General features: G+C 47.3%; 1 long non-coding RNA gene across 1 annotated transcript in view; it reads right to left on the bottom strand.

Annotated features, from left to right (window-relative positions):
* Window positions 1-4015: 4015 nt before the first annotated feature.
* LOC119396943 (uncharacterized) overlaps window positions 4016-13109 on the bottom strand; it is a 169140-nt gene continuing 160046 nt past the window's right edge. Inside the window, exon 3 of the long non-coding RNA XR_007416657.1 lies at window positions 4016-5440. This is a non-coding gene — a long non-coding RNA (uncharacterized LOC119396943). The remainder of the gene's footprint in view (window positions 5441-13109) is intronic.

The following is a 13109-nucleotide window of genomic DNA, read 5'->3' as shown; positions in this document are numbered from 1 at the left end:
TATTCGTAGACGAACACTCAAGAACGTATAATACCTGCATGTGCAAATAAAAAGGAAAAAGGTGGAGAGGACTTGTCTTGACAGCGTATGTATACCTGCATAACTGGCGACTTCATAGATGAAATGAGAGACAAATGGCGTGGGCATCACGAAAGCGACTTGAGTGACGCTTATATTTACTTGAAGTGCGTGTCGCGCTTCCGACGCTTTGACTTAACCTCTCCAAATCGCATCACGTTTTAACGCTTAGGTGCTGTGTATACGGAGCAAATGAGCGTGCAGCTTGCACTTAGTGTATCCAGTTGGTATCCCAAGCACGCTAATGTTCAGTTACTTATGGGCGCTTTGTAGCATTATCACATTTGCTTTATTCGCATGCATTTAAAGTTTCCTGTTCATTCTGAGCCAACGCGATGCCTAACTGTCATGGAAAGCTGAAAAAAAAAGGCTGCAGGTTGACACAGCACCCAACAAAGAGGGTTATCGTGCAGTAATTCACAAGCGCTCGACAACCACATTTTTTCCCAAGTGCGAGAGCGAACAAGTGACTCGGAGCGCGTTGGCGAAATTCGCAGGGGTGGCCTCCTTACAGAGGATGAACCAGTCGCCCGCAGGGCATTTTAAGCCGCTTATCAGAGCTGTCATTTTGACCGTATTACGAGTGGTGCGTCTCTGTGGGATCGAGTGTAGGGTATATGTATGTATACATATATATGTATATATATCTATGTATGTATATATATAGACTCATTTGTGTACAGACATGTACAAGAGCGTAGTTTGCACAACCCGCATGTATTGCATACGTATTTACATGTTAGACGGAACATAGTAAAATAAATAGATCTGTGACAACAGAGAAGCAGGGAATTGCGCGCATAGTATCGAAACAGTTGCTGCGGCGTCCTGCATGCGGCGTGGGGCAGTTCGCGGATCAAAACAGAATTTGCGTAGTGTCACTTGTAGAGGCCTCGCGATTCAATAATTTTTCGTCTGATCAAGAACGAAACTCGGAACTCTCCAAAAGGAAATTATTTTATTGAATACTTCCCAAGATAATGCTTTCTGAAGATCATGCATTTTCAAGCACTGAAGAAGTAACAGTAATCTTGGCAACACGCTCTTACAGAACCTAGTGGAGGGACTGGTCAACAGAAAAATGTGAGGCAGCCAGTGCATCTTCGGTGGGCAATAGAAACACTTCGAGCACTTTGGAAACGAATGAAATAACTCACTGCCAGTACTCGAAGAGTCCAAACAGAATGGCCAACAGAGGATTAATATTTGTAATCGAAGTGCTCACCAAGCAATGGGAGAAAACCAGAGGACAAGAAGTTGTCCTTGTCACTACGAAAACAGGCTGGACTGGAAAAGGTTCGCTCCGAAAGAGGGGCTAGTCATGACTAGAAGCTGTGGGCAGCCTTGGTGCGTGGGCTTTAGGGGATATGAGGAAGAGCTGAACACATGGACTCTAGCGCGAAGGACAGTCGCGAAGGCTCGTATGTGAGTGCCGAAGGTAAGACCGATAAAGCCAGGCGATTCAGTGGCCAGCCTTTCCTGTTTGTGGTGAAGACAAAATCGCATGGTACGAAAGACTACTGCGCTTTGTCTTCCAATTCGAACAAGCTAAGTAATTTTGACTCAGCATCACCGCTTTAGCTTTCTCGACTGATATAGAGGTGCCCTGCTGCTGCTATAACAGTGATAGTATGGCGCAAGCTTCATGGCTACGCCTTTCAGGAAAAGTTTTGAAACAACTAGAAGGTATAGGCAGGTCCTATTCAAGATTAGCCACGCTTGAGGGAGTCCTATCCTGGGTTAAAACGACAAGACCTGCATATGCCTGTGCCCATGTAAGCTTGTTTTGCATAGGCGCTGGCCTTTTGTCTGTATTATGTTTTTACTTAGCTGTCACGGGTAAAACGTGACTTCAATTTTTGCTTGATATATATTGCCACGCGCGGTAATACGATGCGTTTGCACAACTTCTTTCGTGACCAACGTGCAGAGAACACGAGTGCTTGCTTACTCACACAGCGTGGCAATTTGACAGGACTGAAAGGAAGAGACAAACGTTTGATATCGCACACGTGGTTTTCTTTGGTCGCTTCTGACAGCACCTTGCTTTCCTTCAACGCGCAGTCACTACAGGCATTGTTCTGGTGGGACAATGGGAATCCTATGTTTTATCGTTTTCTAGATGGCAGATACCGGTGTTCTGTTGAGCAGAGCCACTTCGAATAGTATTTGGACTGTAAGCGTAGTTTATTCGTTAACACGCGCGTAGGGGGGTGGGGGGTGCTCAAAAAGGATGGCAAGGTAAGCTCTGAAGCGCAGTACTCTCTCGTACCTTGCGACTCACAGGTTGGAGCAACAAGACCGAAGGGAAAGTGCATCCACTTCTGCGTATTTCGTTCAAGGTACCTCATCGCTTAATTTTGTTTTTAATTCTGCCCTTCTCACGGAGTCCCGGGGCAACAACACTCGCGACCAGAGTACAAAAATAAGCTCAACCACGCACGACAAAGAAACGGACCAAAGAACGGCGGCACAGCTCTCGGATTGTCGACTGGTTCTTTCGCGTGTTTTCAAAAAAGTTCCAGAGAGGAGGAGATTTGCCATGTTGGGGCTTTCACAGTGACGCGGGCAAGAGGGACAGGGTTCGCTTCGCGTCGTGGAACGCCGAGAAACGCCAGTGCTTCGCTTGTTCTCCAACCGCGCTTGATATATATATATATATATATATATATATATATATATATATATATATATATATATATATATATATATATATATATATATATATATATATATATATATTTCAGTTTTAGTATATTAAACAACAACAGGAAACGTAGCATCCGTCAGCAAGTTGACAGTTATAGACATCTCTGAGCTGGTTCATTGAAGCAAGGAATACATCGAATTAACATTTCTGTTAATCGTTGTAGTAGGCTCCGCTCGAAATGCCTTTGCGCTCTATGACATGTTCTCTGTTTCTTTGACCATTTGTCGCTGTCACTAATCCTATGTTCAAGTAATTACGGCCGCTTTCAAAAGTTGTTAGTTTTGACTTCATGTAACGAATACCTGCTTGATGAATGAATTAACAGTGAAGTCACCTTATTAACTGCTCTCGTTGCTGCGACAGCCTTAGTGAAAAAGCAACAGATGTGATTTGAGTTATAAGACGAGTAATGATAAAATAACTTCATGCATTCTTTCTGCAAACGACATACGATGCGTGCTTTTCTAGGAAAACTCGATATGGAGGTTCTATGCATTGTTGTAAATGCGTGAATGACTTCTTTCTGAACGCTGCTGCCTTGTTCTTCTCGCCGGCACCACATGTTAGTTGCGATCCAACCAGCAATGCTTTAGTTTCTTTTCAGTGTAATGATCTTGCTGGTATTTTTGTAATATTTCTCAGTCATGTTATGAACATGCGGCATCTACATTATTTGCTGTTTTGCATTTATTTTCAGGTGGCTGTAGCCTAGATGGTGATAAAAAGGCACTAGAGTCATCCATGACACAATCAAGAACCGCTCTAGCATACGAGTATATTTTACTACCACCAAGGTGACAGCTTGATGAAAACAGCGCGAAATATACTTCGGAATGACTTGCTGACCTGCCATGTTTTAATCCGTCAGTTGTGTCATCACAGCTCGCGATACTTCAAACAGCCTTTGACGGCAAAAACGTTGCTACCCCTCAAACCTCTCTACACTTACTTCTACTCGAATAATGACAAACTGCACTAGATTGGAACAACGAAGTACCCGCTATCACGTTCTGCGACACCGGACATCTCGAGTGCAGCACCTTTGAAGCACCGCTTCGAACAGTTTACGACAACTTCCTCCAACAGTGAGGTTACACTCGGTGGCCTTGCATTCTATATATTAGCTTAGTTAAATCCTATATGTTGTTGCTTACCGAGTGACGTAACGCGAAACTTGATTCGTTAGCCAAATCGTCGTAATTAAAAGCCGTCGCTGTTGTGTGGTGTTAGCTGATGACTGTGTTGGTGTAGAAACAGGCCGTATTGGCCTTGCGTGCTTTATCGGCAATTATTCCGCCTTAGTATTTATCACGGGTGTCAGTGCATGTGTGCACTGAAGATTGAAAAGGCTAGGTAACAACGATACAAAAAGTTTGTAAGATCTCTATCGCTATGCATCTCACAGTAATAAACCGTCAATCAGTGCAGTGAGGCATAGGGAATACAGAACTGCGATAACCAGAGGTGAGTCACACACTGTGCTTGCGTGTGTCAGGCACGTCAACTTTCGAAGCGAACGCAGTGTTACAAAATTTAGTACCTCTGCTACTTCGTAGCATTTGACAAATATTTCTGGTCTCATACACACAGGTATCCTCATGGTCGCAAAGCGAACATGTAAAGAAAAGATGACATTGACAGGTTAGGCATGACTGGAACAAGATCAATGAGAATTCTGTTACATCGTGCCAGTCGGCTGAAACGCTCTACAGTGAGAGTTACCATTAGTTGCGTGAGCAGTGAAACAACAAAACAGTGAATTGCCATTGACTCGCACATGTTCGACAGGGAATTACGGCAGCAAGCTTTTTCCGTCTGCCTTAACGTTAGCCATGTGGAATAAATGGCTAATTTAGAGCATGGTTTTGCTGGTTCTTTAAAAACGAGTTTTTTTTCGCTACCAAGACATGCATAATGTCTTCTGAACACGCCGGAATACTCTGCATAGCATGCACACATTGTGGACGATCAAAATCAAGTGTTTGTAAGAACAGCAAATACTAATAAAACACACAACCCAAGACACGAACATTCAGGTTCGCGACAACCACACGCACTCATCAGGCGTGCATGATTATCTTTCACTTTGTAAGAGAAAGCACCCTGACACAGGAAAAACAGAGGGGACGATTTGAAATGATCACCTTCCCCAACGTACACGTCGTGCCTCAATGTAAGAGAGGATATTTTACGTCGCTTATCATGTTAACGCTCTGAGCAGTGGCGGAACGTGAAAGCAGTGCTGGTTGTTTGTGCGCCAGCATTTAATTTCCGTTGAGCCAATCTATCGCTCGTTGAGACTTACACCTTAGGAAAAAAGGCCATTCACGAGAAATGTCGCCACAGTGGCGCCGCCTGGCGCTTCTGCGGTTCAGAGAGCGAGCGAAGCCACCGGAGGGCCCAGCTCTCCTTGCGTCTGGTCGAGATGGCCGGACGAAGGAACGGCGGCTGTCAATGGCGGTGTCACACTTGTGCGGGGGAGAAGCTCGAATCCAGAGAGGCGCGCCGACCACCCCGAAGGCGTGGCCTCTCCAGGTGCGACCTCGAAGCCGCCAGGCGTTGCGTTGCCCTTTGGTCAGGCGGTGGTGTTCAGTAGCGGCCACGAGCCCACCTTAGCAGTGCGTCTGCTAGCACGTCCAGGTGAGCCTTTGTCTGCGCGTCAAGGAAAAGAAAACGAGCGGTGGTTTCATTATCTGTGCATGAAACATGTATATGATCGCGAAACAATGCATGGTCAGAAAAGAATGGCGTTACGGCTGCTAGATCTATTTGCTACCACGAGGGAAAGGGGCGCACTCTTTACTGTTCAACTGTAACTGGGCTGAGTGGTGGCGGTAGCAGCACGCCTGTTTCTTCCACGAGGCACCGACAGATGTCCGCGATTATTGCGTTCTATGACAAATCATGTTGTCCTGAGTGGCGAGCTTGCTGTGCGATTTGGTATTTTAACATCGTGGGAAGCAGTGCAAATATACAAAGAGAAGCTTTTAGTGTTTCCTCGTGTCATTGAGGATGTTCCGATTCTGGTCAGCATCGCAGACAATCCATGCTGACAGCTTAGAAGTGAGCAACAAGATCTAGTCATCCGAATAATGGAACATGCCTGGATGACGTCTGTGCGACGTCACGCCACCTGACGTCACCAAGAGAAAGCTAAAGGAAACAAGCAGAATGTTTATTTCCTTAACTTCCTTCATGTCCGGGTCCATTAAAAAATAGAACATTTCGCGCTTAAGAACCTCCCGGCAGTTGTTAGAATGCGCTTGTGCTGTTCTTTTGTCCCTTTCTCCACGTTTCTTGCGCAGTTTACCTGTTAATTGAATACCGGCTCGCCGAATAGTCTATTCTTCCAAGTTAACCCACTATCGTGGATTACTGAGCGTAACGTCTTGCTTTTAACAGTGGTGCTCTTTCAGCCGGCCGTAATCTGTCCAACGCGAACAAGAAAAACTTGACCTCTACCATGGCGCCACCTGCGCCGGCGTTGGCAGCCGCCGGAGCAAGTGCGCGCAGCTTCGCACTCGCTCCGCCCGACCCAGACAGGGCTTCACCGCCAGATGTGCGCTACTGCGGAAGCACCGTGACATCATCATGGTGCAGCTGCGCCCGACCTTGCTCGCGCCCACTTCACCACGACTCCGCCACCAGCTGCGCACTACTGCGCATGCACACGGCGCAACGGTTCTCGGGTCCTCCTCCTCGCCTCGACACTGCTCGCACCCGCTCGGTCACGCCATACGATCAGCTCCGCTGCGCCTTCAGCCTTGCGCCACTAGTGCAAGCCACGCCCAGCTTTTAAGGGTGAAGCACCTTAAGACCGAGGCATGTCCGTCCATATAGCGTCCGTATCCGTGCTTACACACCTACTCGCCCACTCGTAATGATTCACTTCGTCGAGATGCGCGGCTTTAACAATGTGTTTAACAATAGACTAATATCAATCGTAATTGTGACAGAGCAATATAAAACACCCGCAAGCACAAACCCTTCATACTAGTCGGCGACTTCAACGTACACATTATGGACCTTACGACCTAGCTTTGTCGTCGACTCTCACTGTCGTTTGTCACGGTATATAGATAACCTTTGCCAAAGTCGAAACATGTATGCGTGTATGCAGTGGCATAGCCAGGGGGGGGGGAGAGGCACACCGGGCCCGTGCCGCCCCCCCCCCTCGAAATTTTTTTGCCATAGCATGCAGAGCTTAAAATGACACTCGATCACATTTGCCTGCCCGACCCCCACTTCAGATCAAGGAGGTGCCCCCCCCCCCGAAAAAATTTCTGGGTACGCCCCTGCGTGTATGTGAATAAAAAAGGTTTACAGTAGACAAACATCAGTCATAATTGTGACAGAACAATATAAAGCGCCTACAAGCACAAACCATTTATACTAGTCGGCGACTTCAACGGAGTATGCGTGTATGTGAATACAAAAACGTTTACAGTAGACAAACATCAGTCATAACTATGACACAACAATAGAAAACACCTACAAGCACAAGCCCTTTATACTAGTCGGCGACTTCAACGTAGACATTATAGACCTTGGACCTAGCTTTGTGGTCGACTATTTGTGTCACTTTAAGTCACTGAATTTACATTATATGGGGAACGCTCGGGTAACGTGTGGTTACTCACCCATAAGATACCCAGAGCTTCGCCCACTCGTCGCCCCGCAACGGTGGTCTAGCGGTTATGGCGCTCGACTGCTGACCCGAAGGTCGCGGGATCGAATTGCTGCATTTTCGATGGAGACGAAAATGTTTGTGGCCCGTGCACTTATATTTAGGTGCACGTTAAAGAACCCCAGGTGATCGAAATTTCCGAAGCCCTCCACTACGGCGTCCCTCATAATCATATCGTGGTTTTGGGACGTTAAACCCCAGATATTATTATATTATCGCCCACTCGTCATGATTCACTTCGTGTAGATGCGTGGATTTTTAAACGCGAAAGTGCTTAATGCCGGGGTCCACCACGGCTACACTGACGTATTTCCGTCACGGATATGACGTTGTAAGATATACTCTAACAGATAGGAAAGAAAAAAAAACTGGAGGAAAAAGTTCCGTTGCCGGGAGTCGAACATACGATCCCTCACTCCGCAGCGCGAAACCACTCGGCCACAGAGCGTACGTTCTTCAGCTTGCTAACGGCGAGCTATTTATTAGATGCGAAGTATCTTAAAGGGGTGGTGCCATCAAATTTCGAGGCTATAACAAGCCTGTTGTGGGTTTCCTCTCTATGCAAGGACATTCCACACGAAGGGTCGGACACAGCAGACGTTTAGAATATATTTTAATTCACTTCCAAAGTGTACATAAATGCCCATTCTCCCGATCGAAACCCATCGCTAGCGCACCAACACTGACGTAGATCTGTAGGATGGGCAACGAAAGTTGTAGTGACGTCACACCAAATCTGCTGTAGTAACGTGAGTAATCTCCGGGCCTCCGCTACTTCCGCAACGTACGTACCGGCTGTAGTGAACTAGAATATATTCTAATTCACTATAGTACCGGCAAAGCATCGGTTGCTACATCACTCGCCGAGTTTCGATCGCTTCCTGGCTATGCGCGTCACAGCCTTGTGTGGTCACGTGACCACGCCTCCTACACTTTACGTCACTGCCCAACTTGGGCGCCTAGAAACCGAAACCGAAAGTTGTCCAAATCAAAAGGCGATCTTAAATTATTTAGCGAGAATACATGAATCTTGGTGCGTGCATCATGCTTCCTGGAGCTATAGGAAACGCTTACAGCAAAGAACGCGCAAGCCACAAATTTGGTGGCACCACCCCTTTAAGGCGGAGCTCAATCCGGTGGTGGTGGTGGTGGTGGTGGTGTGCGGCGTGACCACCCTTACAGCGTATGCGCATACCCTCTCCACACACCTCCTCTCCACTTTCCCTCACCACTTTCCCTCCCCTCTCCCTCTCCCATACCCTCTCCCCTCCCCCTCTCCACTTTCCCTCTCCCCTCCCCCTTTCCACTCTTCCTCTGAAACGCGGGCTAGACATGCCGAAATTCTCTCCTGCGCAACGCCGCGATGAGCTCGAGCGCATGCGCGTCCCCTCCCCTTCTCCCTCCTCTCCTACGCTGCCCCCTCTCGCCCGCCTGTCGACCGCGTTCCCCGCTCGCCCTGTGAGAATTAACGGCCAGGCTAGATGGAAGATACGACGCGCGTAGCGTCCCTCTTCGCGTTCCACGACGCGAGGTCGGTAGCATGCCCAACGAACGCCAACGGAACGCGATCGTGCAAGTGCTCCGGCTTCGCATCGCCTCATGGTCCCTTTAGCGGGAGATTATGTAATTTTATACACCATTTACCGTTGGCGGTAATCAGAGCTCGGTGGCTTCAGCATTTTCTTGTTATCTCTAGCTAGATGGCACGAAGAGAGCGCGGGGCGTGCTTTAAAGGTCGTCCCCCCGCGCGTTGCGATGCGAGCGCACCTCTACAGGGGATGTTTCTCGTGCGCGCGCGCTTAGCTCGTGATGGGGGCGGTTTGTACATCTTGTGCTTTCCCCGCAAGTTTCCGTTGACATTACAGAGAGCACGAAGATCACTTCGTTCGCTGCAGCGGCCGCGTTTCCGAAAGGAGCTCGCTACTCACACATAAATACGTAACAATTGTGACAGTTGTTAGTTCGCCCTCGTCGTGCGTATGTTCTTCTCGTGCGTCTTTTCTGCTTTAGAGCGCGCTGCAAGTTTCGAACTGCGTGCCGCTCTTCGCGTGACATTACAATTTGTTGCTATAGCATCTATTCCTTCGCCCTTGCGGCGAAACAATGCACAATAAAACGGTCAACTACCCCTGTGAAGACATGGTTCACTTTCGTGTTATACCAATTCCTATGAAAGGGGGTCAGCCATGTTTTTTCCTGTTTTTTTTTCAAGCGAAGATTGTTATAACACAGAATGCGCCGGCGTCGTACACGAAAAACTCGGAGCCGGCGAGCGCAAAGAAATGCGGCCCTCGAAGGTGCACCGCTCACACGCGCATTTGTACGTGCTGTTTTCCAATAAGTGATGCACTTTCGATCGCGGACCAGCCATTTTATATGGAAATCTGGGGCCGAATTCACAAAACTCACTTACGAGCAAATTGTCGCGTAAGAGAAATTTTGTCGCGTAAGTCGATTCACGAAGCGAAAAAAACGTCGTAAGAGGCCATCCTTATCACATCGGTCGCTGCGGTAAAGCGCGCTGTGACTGTCCAAGAACATGTCAGCGATGGTGATGCAGTTGCTATATTTGGTGACGTCACTGAAAAAGGCTCGTAAGTGGATTCACGAAGCAAAAAAATTGCGCGGAAACAGCGTGGCTACGAGAAAATCCCAAGAGTGGTCCGGACCACTCTTACGAACAATATGGCTGTTTAGAACATGCAACTGCGGCGGGTATCTAGGTGCCGTGGCTGATTTTGAGCTAATTCACGGCCATTTAAGGCTTCTTGATGATTGCTGGTACGTTTTAATTTAGTTCGGCGCTTTGAGTTTCGTGTGTTGTTTCGCTTGTACGCTATGGACTGTATTGGCACTCGTAGTCGTCCAATAAACTGGGAGTCGCAGTAATTAAAGAAGCCTATTGGGTGTCAATGGCGAAACATGCATGCAAAGACTTGTGGTTGGATTAAAACCAAAGGTCTACATGAATGGTCGATGAAGTCGAAAGCGGCGCGGTATTTGGTCAACATTTTTTTGTTATGTTGTTGTGTTGCGTCCGACTTCCTCCAATGAGACGTCCAACTTATCATGATGTACGCAGCATTGGTCGAAACCACCACCAAAGAGGTTCAGAGGAGCACATCAGCTGCACGCTATTGGAAATAAAATTGAGTGAAGGATTTCAGTTAGCCGTTATTAAAGCCTATTATGTGATTCCACAACTTGTCTAGTTGGATAGGCTTTAACTGCCCAATAGGCACGATCGCTGAAACGCAGCTGTCCCTACGCGCTTTGGGTCGATCCAGAGCGGGCTCGTACATTGCAAATCGCAGCACATTATAGATGTGCGAGATTATGCATGAAATCTCAAACAAATCAAGCTTTTCAATCTTCACTGTTCGGAAACCGAAACGGAACGCGTTTATACGGCGAGCAGTCAGAAGTAAATGGATCCAGTAATTTGAAATGACATCAAAAATATGTGCGAATGCTCACGATTCTCGAGTATAAACAAGCCTTTGTCGGATTCACGTCCCTTTGATTACTAACTGCCATTTAACATGGCGTGAGAATATCAATTGAAGGTGGCTTCACCCACTCATAAATGTATTTTCTGCTCATAAGCGTCAGCTTGACCTAGAAATCATCGCGTAGATAAGGCGAAACCCCCGCAGGAGGCTACTATCGTAGCAGACGATAAACGATAGCAGACGACGGCTTGGGCGAGAGGTGCCACTCGTGATTGGTTGGGAAGCAGTACTCTCTACAACAGCCCATCTTATGACGTTGACAAAACACTTCTTTCATCGCGCGCTCCCGTCGTGTTCGTCATATCTTCCCCCTCGCACATAAGAGAACTTTTTATCTTCTCGCGATCAACGCGAAAGAGCTTTTTCCAAGTTGTCTTAGCGCCTACCCCCTGCTGCGCAGTTTGTAAGAACAACATGGCGCCGTAAACTGTAGGTGTCGGCGCCGATTTTCGCAAACGCATGAGTTCCTTCAGCGTTCGACTGGATGTGCTGTGAATACAGCTGCTTTTTCGGTGCGCGCAAGCCGTGTGAAGACCGACGGCAGTGTCTCTTGGTGTGCCGTGAAGCGTAGCGAAGCCTGTGCCACGGAGTGTTTATGAAGCAGGGATCGGCGCCTGTGTACCGACGGTAACTAGCACTGGAGGAGCCTGCAATGTGTGTTTGAATGTCGGTAACACAGTTCGTTTGCATAGCTTTCCAGAATCTCAGTAAGGTGCAGTGCGGCATTTCGAATTGACAGCATTTTGGCGCGTTACTTGAGTGATTCCGTGCTTCCGTGATTCCGTACGGTAACGCATGAACTACGCTCTGAATTTGGTTCTTGCTTCGCCAGTGGTTAGCCCGTGCGCTTCTATTTTCTTGTGAGCAGTCCAGGCAAATGCAGTGTTCGGGAGTGAAACGATGTGCGTTGTGAACAGTGGTGCTGTGTTGACATTTCCAAGACTTGCGATGGTGCTTTATGAGGGCTTTAAGGATATGACGCTGGGCTTGGCGCTTTCTTTTTTAAATCGTTGCTTCTCCTTTTTGTGATAACCGTAATTCGAACGTCATAACGTGTCGAACCGAAGTCGCTCGCCGAGACATTCTGCTGTAAATGTGGCTGCTTTGGCAGTATGCCTTGACTGTTCTCCGGTGAAAACTTGGACTTGTACCTGGCAGCGAAGGCACGTGGACGTCACGCTTCGCTCCGGACAGAACACACTTCTCACTGGTGCTTTGCCTTGGATGAAGTCGTAGACCAGCACCTGCTAACTACAGGTTTTCGAGCCCATCTGTCGTGTCGTTTTGCACAGCACTGGAGCCTTGACTACAGCGGCCCACGGCGATTTCTCACGCTTCACCAGTGGACGTACACGTCGTGCTAGCGTTGCATTTCTACGTCAACGGCAGCTTCCAGTCCACGGACGTCTTTTGCCTGTGGCTGCAGAGCACATTCCATTCCCGATGACGCTGACGGCTGCTAATATCGTTGTGCCATCGGTGAGTTGAACTTGCGCAACTAATTTCGTTGCTATTCGTGTAGTGCTATAACGTACGTTTGTAAGTTGTTCATCCCAGCAGATGTACTGTCACCCCATGTTAAGTTCCAGTACGAAAAGTACTACTACCGCTTTGTATATACGTATATCTGGCCAATATACATATATTGCAATATGAGCAAGTACACCAGCAGTTTTTATGATTTTGCTTAAGCAGGCTTTTATCTGATTATTAAGAGGAGCCTGTCTGTTTACCACGCTTGACAGCTGAGAGAAAATATTTGATGCGAATTTATCTTCCAGGAGCCATTTAGCACTTTTTCAGGAATTCCCTTTATATTGCAAAATTACTTGTATACACGATTACCGCTGTGGCAGCACTATACTTTACCAGGACATATACATTACAGTATGTAAAGCTTACATGGGGCTTCAGTTTGTTTCAAATTGAATAGAGCATATTTGATAGCTATGACTAAGTGATATTTTTTTGTGTTTCTGCCAAATATGTATTAAGAGCGCTTTCAATTATGTTTTTTTTAATATATCCTTTTTGGCCTCTTCACAGATTGCAGATTTTCGTAAGGTCGTGGATACATCGATTGCAAGCACTGGCAAATCAAGCCACCTTATGACTTGGAGCA

Source organism: Rhipicephalus sanguineus, chromosome 6 (assembly GCF_013339695.2).
Source record: "Rhipicephalus sanguineus isolate Rsan-2018 chromosome 6, BIME_Rsan_1.4, whole genome shotgun sequence".
Taxonomy (NCBI): domain Eukaryota; kingdom Metazoa; phylum Arthropoda; class Arachnida; order Ixodida; family Ixodidae; genus Rhipicephalus; species Rhipicephalus sanguineus.
The sequence above is the reverse complement of the archived record's forward strand: the minus strand, read 5'-3'. Positions and strand labels throughout refer to the sequence as shown.